The 18,333-nt window shown below is 45.0% G+C and overlaps 1 protein-coding gene across 2 annotated transcripts in view; it reads right to left on the bottom strand.

Moving 5' to 3' along the window:
* RSPH14 (radial spoke head 14 homolog) overlaps positions 1-18,333 on the bottom strand; it is a 243,814-nt gene that overhangs the window by 212,262 nt on the left and 13,219 nt on the right. Inside the window, exon 1 of one of the 2 annotated variants that reach the window (XM_063454529.1) lies at positions 4,226-4,364. The exons of the other annotated variant lie outside the window; for it this stretch is intronic. The gene's annotated coding sequence lies outside the window, so the exon portion shown is untranslated. Of the gene's footprint in view, positions 1-4,225; positions 4,365-18,333 lie in introns of those variants that run through there. 2 annotated transcript variants of the gene reach the window in all.

The raw sequence follows: 18,333 nt of genomic DNA, 5'->3' as shown, positions 1-18,333 counted from the left end.
ATAATTTGTTTATCAACTACACCAGATATTGTGAAGAAATGGCATGAGAACTGCAAATATTAGGCCAAAATAGCCAGTGTCACCAATGTATGGACATAAATAATTTAGTGCCTTAAAAGGTTAATTCAACCCTTTTTATTTATTTTTTAAATTAGTTAATTAATTAGTAATTAGCCCATATCCCCCATTACCTGGAATCAAGCGCTGGGCAAAGCTCTACTCACTGGTTTCCATGTCCTGTCCAACGTCACTGCTTCCTTCTCAGTGGTCCAATCAAATTCTTCTCATGAAAAAGCATTTGATTGGACCATTCTCACCTACTCAGAGCGCATGCATGCTCTCTGAACCAGGGAGGGGTAGGGGGTTGGAAAGCAAAGAAAAAATGGACGCATATTGGAAATGTAAGGCGTCTGGGAGAACTCAAATGAGAGAGGGAAGGGAGATGTACGTTCCCAGCACTGCCTGCAAAGGTAGAAGCTTATTACATCTGTCACCAGTGTGCTGTGCATGCTGATTATTATTATTAATATTATTTAATTATTTATATAGCGCCATCACATTCCGTAGCGCTGTACATTGGGTTGACTAACAGACATGTAATTTTAACCAGACAATTGGACGTACAGGAACAGAAAGGTGGAGGGCCCTGCTCAATGAGCTCACATTCTAGAGGATGACAGATGTAATTTTGCACAGATTTAACATTAGGCAGTCAAGAACAGAGATCCGGGGTTCCTAAGTCATGTGTGCCAGTGATGCAACTAGACTACAACACAAAAGTGCAAATATCTCTTTATATGCAGTGTTTCAATCTTAAAGAAACACTATATGTCAGGAATACACAATTGTTGTATGTTAAAAATATACTTTTTGCCCCCACCCTCCCCTCACCTTTATTCCAGCGATGCGCATGCCTAAATCCTCTGTTCCGCCTCCATAGCTAACATAATCAGAATTGACTATTGCAGTCAATCCAATTGGCTGAAATCGTCAATTCTGATGACTCAGCCAAGGAGGCGGGGTGGGGCGGAGCAAAAAAAAAAATTAACATTACCATGTAGGGATGCACTTAAAGGACCACTCTAGTGCCAGGAAAGCATACTCGTTTTCCTGGCACTAGAGTGCCCTGAGGGTGCCCCCACCCTCAGGGACCCCCTCCCGCCCGGCTCTGGAAAGGGGAAAAGGGTTAAAACTTACCTTTTTCCAGCGCTGGGCGGGGAGCTCTCCTCCTCCGATCCTCCTCTTCTCCTCCCCGTCGGCTGAATGCGCACGCGCGGCAAGAGCTGCGCGCGCATTCAGCCGGTCGCATAGGAAAGCATTCATAATGCTTTCCTATGGACGCTTGCGTGCTCTCACTGTGATTTTCACAGTGAGAATCACGCAAGCGCCTCTAGCGGCTGTCAGTGAGACAGCCACTAGAAGAAAAAGGGGAAGGCTTAACTAATTGATAAACATAGCAGTTTCTCTGAAACTGCTATGTTTATAAAAAAATTAGTTAACCCTAGCTGGACCTGGCACCCATACCACTTCATTAAGCTGAAGTGGTCTGGGTGCCTAGAGTGGTCCTTTAATCAATGCATCTCTATAGGGAATGTTTAGAGACACTGAATATCAATGCTGCACAGACATAGGAAACAACTCTGGTGGTCATCTGAGTGACTGCCACTGTAGGTGTCACCAGGGTGCAATGTAAACAATGAATTTTCTGTAAAAAGGCAGTGCTTACATTAAAAGGCCTGCAGGGAGCTATTATACTCACCACAACTACAATAAGCTGTAGTTAAGTGTTCTTGCATAGCAAGACCACTTAATGTTATCTCACATATATATTATTATTATTATTCTTATTATTCTTATTATAGCCAAATTTGCCACCCTAACTCCTCCCACAGTTTTTACACTACATAGACAAAAATATACCAAAACGTGCAGATTGTTCCCGATCGGATTGCTATTACTTTGTGGAACGTTTCGCCGAATGGTTCACGGAATATCGTCGTTCTTGTGGCGAAATTTGTCCCGTAGGAATGAATGGCAAAGCTAGAGTGGGAGCTGGCAAAAGCTGAAAAATCAGGACATGATTTCTAAACTGCCACCACTCCCTCATTTTCAGGCCCACCTACACAAATCTTATATCAAAACGTTCAGCTATCCATGCTGCCACTAGAAATGTCCACGGCTAAGCCATAGTCCGAATAGTTTTCACAATATGACCATTTGTTGCAACTCATGCCGTCCATTGACATTCATTGAAAATCAACTCTGCAAAGCTCACATTTGAAGTGCAATTTCTAAACTGCGACTGTGCCTTCATTGTTAATATCTCAGAGACATACTATACATCAAAATGTAGGTCTGGGTCTTGTGATTCTCACAATATAAAGCTCTTCACTGTAGGAATTATAGTTTTTAAAATACGACCGTTTGAAGATGGCAACCGCAAAAATACTCTGACCTGTGCAAGGCTGCAGCAGCAAGTGATGTCATAGACAAAGCCTTTTACACCTGCTAATGTTTTTATAACTGTATGTTTTAATGTAACTGTGAAGCACTTTGGGCAACAACGTTGCAATTAAATGTGCTATATAAATAAATAATAACAGTTACTCCGCCCACTCCAGTTGTAGACTACTGATGGAGGCAAGAACACTTCACACAATTTCCCCAGAAATTGTAGCTTTTCTAGTTGTTCTTGTGACTATAGTGTCCCTTAAAAGCTGAACATACAGATTCCTTTCTCCATGACCACTTCTAAAAGCAAACAGGTCTACAGAACTAATAACAATAAAATACACTGGTGAAAGAATCCTAAAAGGGATAGCGGTGCAACAATCACCTTAGTGGAGCCACAGAAACCACTAAAATAAATACAAGTGACAATAAAAATACAGATGGTGAGAGCACTCAGATAAAATAAAATAAAAAAAAATAAAAAGTACACTTGTAATATCACCCAAAACTTGATCACAATCTGGAAAATATATTTTTCATCTGTGTTTATTTCCAGATTGTGATCAAGTTTTGGGTGATATTACAAGTGTACTTTTTTTTTTTTTTTTTAATTTTATCTGAGTGCTCTCACCATCTGTATTTTTAAGGTCTACAGAACTAAAACCTGCTGAACCAGTAAGCATATGCCATTGGCGACCCCTCCACTTTTACAGCTTTCACCATTTTTTAGAACAGAACACTTTGATACATTTCCAATGTTATAATTTCACTTATATGTTGATACGTCATGCCTCAGTGCATTTGGGAAAGGTCTATATACTTGTGAAATATATATATATATATCTTTGTACAGAGTAAATGTGAAGGACAGCCCGGCTATTTCATCTTAACAATTGCAATTCCCTTGTCATCTTTCCACAATTCTCGATTGAGGGACTTAATCCACATTAGCTCATTAACACCACATATCAGAAAAGAATTCTAAATTGAAAGGAGTAAGCATTACCAGTTAAAGCCTACATACAAGAACATCAGCACTTAAATTAAATTTGAAGACTGGACGGACAAAATTGATATGTAAGTTTTTAAACCACTTTGCAGAAAAAAAAAAAAAAATAAGGAAACATTAATAGCCTTCCCTTTGCATTAGTCAACAACTTATATGTGAATAAATATTACAAATAAATTAAGCACAAGGACTCAGAATGGGCATACAGGATGTGTGATTTGGTTCGCAACCAGTATCCCAATCAATTATTCAGTGTCATGTGTGCCAACGCTTAAATAATAAGATGCTGCTGTGGAGTCACACACATATTTTTGTTATTAAAGTGATACTTTTGTGCATTGGCCGGTAGTAGATCATGGTGTTGGTTAGGGGGCAATAGAGGTTAGATACGCCATGGCTCCTGTACCCAGCTTGGCATCGTACCAAGGATTGCTGTGCCAGCCCTCAATAACCACAGAGTTACCCAATGCCCATACATTCCTAGGGTGAAATTCAATGGCAGTACAACATGTGGGTGTTAGTATGGGAGCTGGGTGATCATAGTCCCAGGGTGGAGAAGGTTGCAGGGTTTGTGTGTTGGCTCAGGGTATTAGATGTCATGCCCTGTATGCCAATAGCCATAATACAGCAGGGATAATGGGATTATTATGTGTTTTAGTGTCAGCAGTATTATGAAGCCAGCCAGTGACGGCTAACTTTGCGTGGAGTGCCATTGCTGGACCCAGGTCAGTGTGTGTCAGGGCTGGGTGCTGGAGAGAGTCACACCTGGCAGGTAGGTAGCAGCTGGCGGGTGGTCTCCGTGCTTCCTCGGCCTGCAGAGCTGTAGTGTTTCGGTTACCAGGCAACACCAGGCACAGCGTACGGAACGGGGCCGTGAATAGCGACTTACGCCACGCGCTGAGTCACATTCCCTACCTGTTGCGCAAACATCGTAGACTACGAATAAGAAGCAGCAGTAGCCCGCCGGTTGCTATGGTGACAGCAGTAAAGAGACCCGGGCAGGGTAGTGTGTGTGGCTCAGAGAGTGCTGGCGAGGTGGGACGGACTGTGAGCAATGTACGGACCCACTGCCCAGCACTACATGGACACGCTGTGTATGCACCACATGACACGGGTAACACGCGCATTATCCAGCAGCCGCATATACACCTTTACCGCAGCAACCACTTCCAGGCAGATATATACACCGCCCCCTAGCGGAGCTGGATGGAACCAAGAGTATAGAGAATCTCCAGCATGATACCTGTATGGGGAATTATCCGGATACTAGCGATCATAACATTCTTTTCGTGTATTTAAATTTAAAAAAAAAAATACTTTTGTTGGCATCTGGCAGGAACAGACATCTGGCAGAACCTTTACAAGAGGAGCTCATAAAATGAATTTCCAATGTTAAAAATCTTCTGGAAGCCATTGTTTTTACTAACAGTCAGTAGATAGTTGCAAATATCCTGACTAGCATATGAACAATCTGCTCCTACATATACCGTCCACATAACTTAGTGTACCTGTTAGCAAATTAAACATAAAGAATTAAAAAACAAACATCAAATACTTAAAGAGCCACTCTGCTACGCAAATACAAAATAAATAAAAAAAAAAAATCACTGTTTAATAGATGTACTCTAAATGAAAACTTGCTTGCATTTTTTTCATTGGCGGTGTCTCTAAAAACAGTTTGAAAAAAAAAATGCATTTCTATTGCTTTTTGGATTTGCAATCCCTCCCCTTTTAACTTCACCCAGGCTTTCTGTGGCTGTCCAATCACAGACGCTCAATGAGAAGTCACTGCAAGGCAGAAGCTCTGAGTAATTGTTGCCTCTTGAGTTTAGCTCCACTGAACTAACAAAACCACAAAATAAAATTATAAAAGACAGGGGGTGTAACCAGCTTAATTTCTAAGTGTCAGTTTCTATTGAAATCTGCACTTTTTGCAAAATGAAATAAATAGGACACACTCTTCACACATAAAGCTTTTCAGCAACTTAAAGTTAATTAGGGGTTTGGAGTGACCCTTTAAGCTAAAAGCACACAAGCAATTATAATCTTGTATGTTGTTATTGAACACATTCCATTAAACCGGCGGTGGGGAACCTTTTATCTGCCAAGGGCCATTTGGATATGTAAAACATCATTCGCCGGCCATACAAAATGATCAACTTAAAAATTAGCCTGCTGTATTTGGTCAAACATTTAATTACCTCTCTCCTAATGTGATGGCTGGAACTGCTTCTCTTTAGTGTGATGTTAGCTGGTATTGATGATGTTGCTACTTGCAGTGTGTGTGTGAGAGAGAGAGAGAGAGAGAGAGAGAGAGGGGGGTGTAGTGTGTGTGTGTGAGGGGTTCAGTGTGTGTATGTGAGAGAGAGGTGTAGTGCATGTGTGTATGTGAGGGGTGCAGTGTGTGTGATTGAGGGGTTCAGAGTGTGTGTGAGTGAGGGGTGAGGTGTGAGGTGTGATGTGTGTGAGGGCTTCTGTATTTGTGAGGGGTGCTGTGTGAGGAGTGCAGTGTGTGTATGTGAGGGGTGCTGTGTGTGTTAGGTGTTCTGTGTGTGAGTGGTGCTGTGTGTGTGTGATGGGGTGCAGTGTGTTAGTGTGAGGGGGTGTAGTGTGTTTGTGTGTGGGGTTCTGTGTGTGTGAGGGGTGCTGTGTGTCTGTGTGTGGGGAATGTGTGTTTGCGTGAGGGGTCCAGAGTAAGTATGAGGGGTGCAGTGTGTTTGTGAGTGGTTCTGTGTGTGTGCGAGTGGTGCAGTATGTGTGTGAGGTGGTGTAGTGTGTGCCAGGGGTATTTTTTTTTAACTTAAAAACTCTAGTAAGAGTCACAAATTTAAACATCTATTTTCTGTTATAAGTTTTTTTTATGTTTAAAGCTTGGGGTTTTTTTCGTGCACACCATCATTTTATGCCATGGATCGGTAATCTTTGTACAGTAAGTATTTATTTCAGAGACACTGAAATTGTATGGAGCCTACTTATGACTTGGAGAAGCTACAAAGAACAATGATATTTAATAATAGTATTTGCCTTCACAGCACAGGGCTTTTTATGTTTGTGTCAATTCATCACCATACAAATATAGAATAGAAAAATAAATTGCATCATTGCACAGAATATAACTATTATTAGGTCAGCGATGTTTAACTACATCCGCGTCTTCTAACCTCTGGCCTTGAAGGAAGGGACATATCACTGCAATCCCTGGTGGTCCAGTGGTTTCACATGCACCTTAGCCTGCAGCTACTCCGGCTACAGGCTGACTTCACCATTTTCTTGTCGCGAGCACAGCGCTGTCTGAGCGTTGCCATGGTAACGAGCAGCAACGCTCCGACCTGCCTGTTTGCGGGAGGAAAACCGCCTCCTGGGTCCTACTTCTGTCCAGCAGGCTCCTGGGTCCTAGCTCCCTCCCTCTCGTTTAACAAACTGCCTGGAGACCAGTGAGGGAGATCTTTGATCTCCCCACCGGCCCGAAAAAAGGCAGACAGCAGAGCCTGCCGTCCACGGTCCTCCAAATTATTTTGCGGGCTTTATATGGCGCGGGCTGGATGATCCCCACACCCGGTATTAAACATTCATAGTGCTTTGGAAAAATTAAAAATTAAAATCTAGACTCTGTCTGGTTTTCTCCAAAAAGCAGATTTTCTTTTTTTTTTTTTTTTACCATTCTGTAGAGTATTTACTTCGATGTTTAAGATCATTGTCCTGTTGCATCACCCAACTTCTACTAAGCTTCAGCTGACGCACAGCCATCCTGGTATTATCCTGCAGCATATCCTGATAAACTTGGGAATTCATATTTCCCTCAATGATGGCAAGGTGTCCAGGTACCAAAGCAGCCCCAATTTATGATGAGTCCTCCACTGTATTTAACGGTTGGGATGATGTTTTTATGTTTGTATGCGGTGTCCTTTTTACGCAATACATAGTGCTGTGTGATCTTCCCAAACAACTCAACCTTAGTTTGATCAGTCCACAAAACATTTTCCCTGTAGCGTTGTGGATTGTCGAGGTGGTCTATGGCAAACTTCAGGTGCACCCTAAAGCACAAACACACACGCTGCTTATATATATATATATATATATATATACATACACAAATGCACTGCTGTGTGTGTGTGTGGGCGCTGTGTGTGTGGGCCCTGTGTGAGAGTGCGGTGTGTGTGTGAGAGTGCGGTGTGTGAGGGTGCTGTGTGTGTGTGAGGGTGCTGTTAGTGTGTGTGTGTGTGTGTGCATGTGTAAGGGTGCTGTGTGCGAGAGTGCTATGTGTGTGTAAGGGTGCTGTGTGTGTATGTGTAAGGGTGCTGTGTGTGAGGGTGCTGTATGTGTGAGGGTGCTGTTAGAGTCAGGGTGCAGTTAGTGTGTGTGTGTGTCTGTATGTGTAAGGGTGGTGTGTGTGTGTGTTTGTGAGGGTGGTGTGTGTGTGTGTAAGGGTGCTGTGTGTGTGAGGGTGCTGTTAGTGTGTGTGTGTGTGCATGTGTAAGGGTGCTGTGTGCGAGAGTGCTATGTGTGTGTAAGGGTGCTGTGTGTGCAGGGCCGCCATCAGGGGGTGACAACCATGACGGTTGTCACGGGCCCGGCGGCCCTGGGGGGCCCGGACTGCTCTGGCAGTCCTGGGCCCCACTTTCCCTCCCTGCACACATAGATAGCGAATATCGCTATCTAGGTGTGCAGCCGCGGGCCCCCGGCTCCCTGTTACCGCAGAGGGGGCCCAGGCAGCACACAGCTTCTTCTCTCTTGTAATAACTCTCGCGAGACCCGGTTGCCATGGCAACGCTCCGCGGGTCTCGCGAGAGTTATTGGAACAGAGGAGAGAAGAGAGGCTGTATGCTGCCTGGGCCCCCTCTGCGGTAAAGGGGAGCCGGGGGGGCCCTCACCGGACCACCAGGGATCATGGAATCTCCCCCCTCCCTGGGCAAGGTAAGCAGGGAGGGGGGAGAAACCATTTAATAAAAATAATAAAAAAAAATTATGTAAAAAAAATTTCCCCCTTCCTCTGAGTCCCACCGGGTGGCCCATGCACTTAGGGCCACCCGGAGGGCTTGTATCAGCAGGGGCCCGGTCGGGCGCTCTTTCCCCCCACGACCGGGCCCCTTGCTTTCTGGCAGCCGGCTGGGAGGGAGTGAGGATGGGGGATCCTCACTCCCATCATCCTCAGGCACCACACTGGACCCCAGGGAATCCACCCTCCAGCAAAAGGTAGGAAACTGGAGGGTGGGTTTAAAAATGTACATTTTACATGTGTGTCAGTATGTCTGTGTGTCAGTATATCTGTTTGTCTGTGTGTCAATATATCTGTCTGTGTGTCTGTATATGTCTGTTTGTCTGTGTGTCAGTATGTCTGTTTGTCTGTGTGTCTGTGTGTCAATATATCTGTGTGTGTCAGTAGGTCTATCTGTGTGTCAAAATATTTGTGTGTGTCAGTATGTGTGCCTGGATGTGTGTTAGTATTTCTCAGTGTATATGGGTGTCAGTGTGTCTGTCAGTGTGTGTGTGTGTGTGTGTCAGTATCTCGGTCAGTGTATGTGCCTGTGTGTGGGTGTCAGTATTTCTGTCAGTGTATGTGTGTCAGTATGTTGATCAGTGTGTGTGTCAGTATGTCTGTATATGAGCCTGTGTGTGTCTGTCAGTACGTCTACCAGTGTATGTGTCTGTGTGTGTCAATATATATGTACCTGTGTGTCAGTATGTCTGTCAGTGTATGTGCCTGCTTATCTGTATGTAGTCAGTGTATGTATCTGTGTATCTGCTTGTGTGTCAGAGTATGTACCTGTGCGTCTGAGCCGCAGCTTTATATACAAATACACCCCTCCATTTAAACTTCAACACTACATACAAGCACACTCCTACATTCAAAAACAAACACTACACATAAATGCACACTTGCATTCAAACTCCAGTACCACATACAAACACATTGACACAAACATACTTCATACAAACACATGCTTACATTCAAACACACAAAACAGTGCTAAATACAACCCTGCAAGCATGGGAAATTGGTAGAGCCCCACCTGTCAAAGCATTGTTGGAGTTGCACGACAGATGGGGTTCTACCTTTAGTCCAATCTTGCAATTGGGTGTCCTAATAAAATTCATTCTATTTAATGCCGCCACTGCATTGGGATGGATGCCGTGATTGCATACCAGGGAGTGAGGGGCGACGGCGGCAGGGCCCAGGGGGCCCAAGCAAGCGCTTGCCCAGGGTCCAGTCGTTATTAAAGACGGCCCTGCACACACACACTGCATACACTGACACAACACACACACTGCATACACTGACACAACACACACTCTGCATACACTAACACAACACACACTGCATACACTAATACAACACACTCTGCATACACTGACACAACACACTCTGCATACACTGACACAACACACACTCTGCCAACACTGACACAACACACACTCTGCAAACACTGACACAACACACACTGCATACACGAATACAACACACACACACTGCATACACTAACACACACACACTGCATACACTAACACACACACACTGCATACACTAATACAATACACACACTGCATTCACTAATACAAGATGCACTCTGCATACACTACACACTAACACACTCACTGCATCCACTATACTGACACACACTCTGCATTCACTACACTAACACACACTCTGCATCCGCTACACATTAACACACACTCTGCATCCGCTACACATTAACACACACTCTGCATCCGCTACACATTAACACACACTCTGCATTCACTACAAATTTACACACACTACATTCATTACACTGACACACTCTGCATTCACTACACCCTAACACACACTCTGCATTTATTACACCCTAACACACACTCTGCATTTATTACACACTAACACACACTCTGCATTCACTAAACTATGCACACACTCTGGATTCACTATACTGACACACACTCTGCATTCACTACACTAACATACACTCTGCATTAACTGTACACACAGCATCCACTACACAAACATCCTGTATTCACAGTACACACACTACATCCACCATAAATTGAAACACTCTGCATTCACTATACACAGACACTGCGTCTAATACACACACTACATCCACCATAAATTGAAACACTCTGCATTCACTATACACAGACACTGCGTCTAATACACACACTACATCCACTAAACACATTTCATATAGTACATACAAACACTACATCCACTACACAAACACACACTACATCCACTACTCAAACACACTCTATGTTCACTATACACACTGCATCCGCTACACAAACACACACTCTGCATTCACTGCACAAACAGTATCTAATACACACAAACACTGCATCCATTACACACATTCTAATTTACTTCCACCATACACACCACATTCAGTCCTGCATCATTGTCAACGGACTAGGTAGGGCATGGGCGGGCCCGGGAGGGAGGGGGGGCCCAGACCTTGTGCTTTGTCAGGGGCCCCAAAATTTCTGATGGCAGCCCTGTGTGTGTGTATGTGTAAGGGTGCTGTGTGTGAGGGTGCTGTATGTGTGAGGGTGCTGTTAGAGTCAGGGTGCAGTTAGTGTGTGTGTGTGTGTGTGTGTGTGTGTGCTGTGTGTGTGTATGTGTAAGAGAGCTGTGTGTGTAAGGGTGATGTTAGTGTATGTGCTGTGTAAGGGTGCTGTGTGTGTGGGTGCTGTTTGTGTGTATTGTGTGGGTTGTCAGGGTATTTATATCGGCAGACATTTTGTGCTATGATAGAAATTAAAAGTGTATATTCTGAGTCACTCTAAACAGAGCAGACTCCATTTTGTTATTTTCAGACTAACAAAAGACACAAGATTTCTATCCCTTCTGTAAAACTAACCACTTTGCCAGAAGCTAAGGAATGCTTAGTATATACAAACCTGTTGATAAGAAATGAGAACGGGGAATGGACAGACTGTTACCTAAATGCTAACGGAATATAATTAATTCTAAAACCCAGACATTTGTGACAGAGAAGATTAAATAATTTAATTTTACTTTCGATATTGTATAGAGTCCCATTGTAAGTTTAGGGGTCATACTTAGTTATAACTGTCATATTAGAAATTATAGCAGAATTTGCCAGACACATAGTCTGAAGAAAGCCTAAAAAAACTCTTTGAACTTACAGAAAACTTAAGTTATAGACAACCATAAAGATAAGGTAAATGACATCAAAATAGCCACCAGGAAAAGTTAACTCTTTCCTGGATAGGAATGTTTAGTGGGACGAGACTGCCCTCTATAGACCAAATACTTAAATTGCTACCTGGAAGGTAACCACACCTCTAGTGTTTCTATTGGTCTATCACCTAGTGAATTTTTCCTTTAAAAGTTAAGACAAAGGGAAGAGAGAGGTATGCAGAGAAAGCAAAAGGGGGCAAGGCAGGCGAAAGTAGGCTAAGAAAGAAAAGCAGAGAGCGAGAAAGAAACATTCCTGGACACTTAGCTACCCAAGAACATCTGATGAGAAAATCTCTTTAATTGGTAAATATACTGGCTTCATTTAATTAATCTAAATTAATTAAAATTTTCTAATAGCATAATATATGACTGGATAAATCACAATCAGATTTCGATATTTAGAAATCTTAGTTACTAAAGAATATATAATTATGACATCCCAATCTGCAGATGGGAAAAGATTAATTATGTATTTAATGTGACATATCACATGTTAGCATATCGTGATATTTATCCAGGTGTATTGATTTGCTCTACAATAAGATAAAATATCTGTTTAGGCAAGTTAAAATTCTACTTATAGAACATGGTAGATTTCTCTTATTGGATGGTTCCAGGAAGTGACTAATGAACTGGTTTAAATGTTATTTTATTCTCACATGAGAATAGATCTTAATTACCTAGGAGGTCTAGCCAGCATTGAAAGGGTTATTCTAACTGTCAGCTAAAGTTTTATGTGTCTGTGTGAAACTTTCGTTTCTCTGTGAAAGACAGTCATAAATCTTGTCTTAGCCATTGGAAGATGTTGTTACATTACCATATTGTATTGCATACTATGTTATACTGAATTTTCATTGATTATTGTCACGCATGTTACTTATTATTAATATTTAAAATGTCACAATAAATTGTATCTATTTTTATAACAAATTGTGATTTTATTTATACATTTCATACATTTCACTTACACGATAACGATCTTTGGGATCTGAGAATGGAAATAGTGGGCAATTCTCAACTGTTTACTATTATTATCCCATAAATATCCCCACATGGCGTGGGGGGGGACCGTTTAGTTAATAGCCCCCTCCCTTCTTACCTTTTGTAGGGAGGGGGGACCATGCTGCTGCCATCCCTGGTGGTCCAGTGGTGAGTAAACTCTAGCCTGCAGTAATTTCTAAAGGGTTCCCATACCTTTTCTTGTTTAAATGAGGGGTGCTCAGAGTTTAGTGAGTTGTGATTTACATTTTTGTAAAATTTGTGGGAACTTCTTATGCTGTGAATACAGGGTATATAGCTGTGTTGTAAATGCAAATATGTCACGACTAGGGATGTGCATGGGGAAAATATTCAGTTCGGTTTGGCATTCCGAAATTCGGGACTTTGGCACTTCAGTTCGGTTCGGCACTTCGACACTTCGGAACTTTGGTACTTCGGAACTTTGCCAACTTCAGAACTTCGGCACTTCGGAATTTCTGAACTTTGGGACTTCTCTTGCAGCCGCTTAGTAGATAACTCCCTAATTCCCACGGTATTAGGGAGTTATCTACCAAAAGGCTGATAGACCTGAATTGGTCTTTCAGTCAAATTTACTAATACTAAGTAAAAATTACTTAGCATTAGTAAATAATCTGCCCCTACTCGCTATACCGCAGCATGTTAAAAAAACAACAACAAAAAATGGGGCCACCCTCCCGAGCCCCCACCGGTGCCGTGCAAGTGGGGGCTTTTACACTAAAGGGGGGACCTATTGCCCCCCCTGGCCCCCACCCCTGAGCGGTGGTTGGGCGCCCTATATCATAAAAACTGGGGGGGGCCTAAATCACTTCAACAGGGGGGGCTACTGTCCTCCCCCAGGCCCCCACCCACGAGCGGCGGGTGGGGGCCCAAAAGAACAATAATGGGGACAGACCTATTGTCGTCATCCCCCCCGGCCCCCACCCCTAAGCGGTGGGTGGGGGCCCTTAAGTAAAATAATGGGGACAGACCTATTGTCCTCCCCCCCAGCCCCCACCCCTGAGCGGCGGGTGGGGGCCCTAAAGTAAAATAATGGGGGCAGACCTATTGTCCTCCCCCCTAGCCCCCACCCGTGAGCAGCGGCTGGGGGCCCTAAAGTAAAATAATGGGGGCGGACCTATTGTCCTCCCCCCAGCCCCCACCCATGAGCGGTGGGTGGGGGCCCTAAATTAGAATAAGGTGGCGGACATATTGTCCTCCCCCCAGCCCCCACCCCTGAGCGGCGGGTGGGGGCCCTAAATTAGAATAAGGGGGGACCTATTGTCCTCCCCCCTAGCCCCCACCCCTGAGCGGCGGGTGGGGGACCTAAATACCAATAAGGGGGGGACCTGTTGTCCTTCACCCCGGCCCCCACCCGTGAGCGGCGCCCCCGGCCCCCACCGCTCCCAACAAAATTAACCCCTACCTACCCCCTCACCCTAAAAATAGTGAGGGGGGACCATTTACTAGGTACCTGTAAAAAAAACCTTACCATTTGAAGTCTTTTTTCAGCCCCAAAAAAGGCCAAAAAAAACATAATAACCGTTGCACTTTGAAAAAAATAAAAAACCAGAGAGCAAAATAAATAATCCATCTTCACCCATGAAGGGCTCCACGCAGACTTATGAGTCAAATTGCAGTGTGGGAAAATTCCAAAGAACTTTCCTCCGCTGTGTAAAATGATACAGAGCACTCTGATTGGCTGGATTTCAAGCTAACCAATCAGAGTGCTGTGACCTTATTGGTACAGGGCTGGGGGCTGGGGACGACGACAATATGTGCCCCCCTTATTCTAAATTAGGGCCCCCACCTGCCGCTCAGAGGTGGGGGCCGGGCGGGGGGAGGACAATAGGTCCCCCCCTTATTTTACTTTAGGACCCCCACCTGCCACTAAGGGGTGGGGACCAGGGGGAGGATAATGGGTCTTCTCCCCTTATTTTAATTTAGGGCCCCCACCTGCCGCTCAGGGGTGGGGGGAATAGGCTAGCTGAATTCTGGCTATGTTTGCATACTTTTTATTTAAACTTGTAACATTCTTCATTCTTCCACTTGTTAGGTATATTAGTACTTTGGCAGTACTGTGCTTCGGAACTTCGGCACTACGGAACTTTGGCAACTTCGGAATTTTGGCAATTCAGAACTTCGGCAATTCAGCAATTCGGACATTTGGAAGTCTCCGAATGTCCGAATTGACATTCGGAACAAAATGAATTGCACATGTCTAGTCATGACCACTATATGACCCAACACACAGAACTATGTAAACATAAATAACGTATACTGGCCTTAGCATGGCCGGACTTAATGTAAGAGAATAGTCAATAAACAATCTGAAGGGTACAGAAAGAGACACTAGACGTAATACTAGCCAAAAGTCAAAATACCAGAGGTAGGAAAAGTTGAATACAAGCCAAAATCAATTTCCAGAAAATATTAACCAAAAATATGATCTCTGACAACCAACAAGTTGAAACCACGACAGGGCACTGAGAAAAGGCTATTCAGGCTTTAAATATGCCAAGCATTGCTTGGTTTAAACATGACTTTTGACCCCAAAACGTGCGTGTGCTTCGGTAATGTGACGTCACACGCACGTGGGCACCATTTTTGTTAAGGGCAATAGGTTTATTATTATAAATTTCGGGACCGCAGCGGCCGGCTGTCCTAAGATCTCTACACTGGCTGGGCACCGTCGGGGATGAGGATCGAGTGTCAATCTGCCGCTGTCTATGTAAGTTATTCCCCTTTATGGCACGAACACTCTGCTCAAATGCGGCCACGCCGACCGGGAGTGGGCGCAGAAACAATATTGGCGCGGCCACATTGGATTAGTGCAGCTGTGCCAATGTGGCCGCGCCGATATTGTTTCTGCACCCACTCCTGGTCGGTGCGGCGGCATTTGAGCAGAGTGTTCATGCCATAAAGGGGAATAACTTACCTGGACAGCGGCAGATTGGCACTCGATCCTCATCCCCGACGGTGCCCAGCCAGTGCGGGGTTCTTATAAAAGGTGCAGTCCTGGAGAAGTCTTGAAGGTGAGGTGGGAGTACGGACAGAAGATAGACATAGGTCTTCGGCAGAGCGCAGAGGCCTAGACGGGACATACTTGAGTATTAGGGAGGATAGGTAGGCTGGAGCAGCATTATGTAGAGACTTGTAAGCAAGCACCAGAATCATACATTTTGCCCTATATCTTACGGGAAGCCAATGTAGGAACTGACAGAGGGGGGAGGCATGGCAGGTGAGGGCAGACAGGAAGATGAGCCTCGCTGCTGCATTCATTCTAGATTGCAAGCTGGGAACATGTAAGACCACTAAGAAGGGGATTGCAGTAGTCAAGGTGAGAGAGAACAGCTTGGACCAGCACCTTAGCCATATCTGGCATTAAAGGGACACTCCAGTGCCAGGAAAACAAATCATTTCCTGGCACTGCAGGTCCCCTCTCCCTCCCACCTCATGTTGCTGAAGTGGTGAAAACCCCTTCAGTGACTTACCTGAGACCACCGCCAATGTCCCTCGTGGGTCCGCCCACGCTCCTTCCCCGCTGACGTCATCCGGCGGGGGAGACCGATTGTGCATGTGCGGCTGCCGGCGGGATGAGACCTAATGCGCATGCGCAGCAATGCCACGCACGCACATTAGACCTCCCCATAGGAAAGCATTGAAAATGCTTTCAATGCTTTCCTAGGGGGATTTTAGCGACGCTGGAGGTCCTCACATAGCGTGAGGACGTTCAGCGACGCTATTGCACAAAAAACCTGTGCTATAGACCAGGAAGTGCCCTTTAGTGGCTGTCTTAGTGACAGCCACTAGAGGAGGAGTTAACCCTGCAAGGTAAATATTGCAGTTTATGAAAACAGCAATATTTACAGTTGCAGGGTTAAGGGGAGTGGAGTTGGCACCCAGACCACTCCAATGAGCAGAAGTGGTCTGGGTGCCTGGCAGTGGCGGATCGGGGGGGTTCAATGGGGCAATTGCCCCCTCCCCTTCCTCCCCCCCGAGAAAACTGACAGTCTCCCTCTCCCCTGCCAGCACATGCAGGCGCCAGCCCTGCAATGTGCCTGTGGACCAGAGGGGAGCTCAGCTTGCAGCTCCTCCGGGTCCTACTCTCGCAAGCACGGAGCGTTGCTGCGGTTACCACGGCAACGCTCCAAATCTCCAGAGAGTGAACTCTACCCCTGGAGCGCGGGCTAGAGTTCACTCTCACCACCACTGAGACCATCAGGGACTAAGAAGTGACCCCCCTCCTCCCAGTAAAGGTAAGAAGGGAGGGGGGACATAAATATTTATTTTAATTAAATAAAAAAATATCTATATATTATTAAAAAAAAGCCCCCTACCCTTATCACACACTCTACACACACACACTGCCCCCATACTGCTCCCGATACACACACACTGCCCCCCATACACACACATTGCCCACACTCACACATACACTGCAATAGTTACACACACACACATACACTGCCGCCCTCACTAACACACTGCTCACACACACACTGCACCACTCACACACACACCACTGCTCCTATGCCCTACTACAGCCCCATTTCCCAGCAGACCTCAGGTAAGTTGTCAAACTGTTCTTAAACGGTTTGACTACTTACTCTGGGAGGGGGTCCCGGCACTATTGACACCATAACCACTACACTGAGCTGTAGTGGTTATTGTGGCTGGATTATTTCTTTAAATAATCTACAAGTGCCCCTCCCAAGATCAGGCTCTGGATCTGCCACTGGTGCCTGGAGTGTCCCTTTAACTAGGGGCAGATTCCACTATGTTTTTGAGATGCAAGTAGCCGGATTTGGCGAATGAGTGGACATGAATGGTGGAGAGGTCAGAGTCAAAGAGAACACCTAGGCCGCAAACCAGAGAATGAATCACTGAGAGAACACAGGGAGAGGCAGGAGGAGCACCAGGAGAGAGCACATATACTCTATACAAAAACTTCCATTCAACAAACATTGTGTTAAATACAACCATGCAAGGATGGGCAAACAGTACATCCCCAGCTGGCAATACATTGTGAGAGTTTTTCCCATCCTTGCAATAGGGGGACCCCAAAACAATTTTTGTCCTAGAAGCAGACTGAGTCCCTAGCCCTGTTATAAAGCTCTCCTAGGGCAGACTGAGTCCCTGTTATAACGCTCTCCTAGAGGCAGACTGAATCCCTACCACCCTGTTATAACGCTCTCCTAGAGGAAGACTGAATTCCTACCACCCTGTTATAACCATCTCCTAGAGGCAGACTGAATCCCTACCACCCTGTTATAACGCTCTCCTAGAGGCAGACTGAAGTCCTAGCCCTGTTTAACTCTCTCCTTGAGGCAGACTGAATCCCTAGCACCCTGTTATAAAGCTCTCCTAGAGGCAGACTGAATTCCTACCACCCTGTTATAACCATCTCCTAGAGGCAGACTGAATCCCTACCACCCTGTTATAACGCTCTCCTAGAGGCAGACTGAAGTCCTAGCCCTGTTTAACTCTCTCCTTGAGGAAGACTGAATCCCTAGCACCCTGTTATAACTCTCGCCAAAAGGCAGACTGAATCCCTAGCACCCTGTTATAACGCTCCCCTAGAGGCAGACTGGATCCCTAGCACCCTGTTATAACGCTCTCTGGTGGTCATGCTCTTTGGGACACGCCCACTCCGCGTTGACCACGCCCACTTTCAGACCGCCCCCTCTAGCTTTCTCTG

This window comes from Pelobates fuscus, chromosome 5, assembly GCF_036172605.1.
Source record: "Pelobates fuscus isolate aPelFus1 chromosome 5, aPelFus1.pri, whole genome shotgun sequence".
In the NCBI taxonomy this organism is placed as follows: Eukaryota; Metazoa; Chordata; class Amphibia; order Anura; family Pelobatidae; genus Pelobates; species Pelobates fuscus.
The sequence above is the reverse complement of the archived record's forward strand: the minus strand, read 5'-3'. Positions and strand labels throughout refer to the sequence as shown.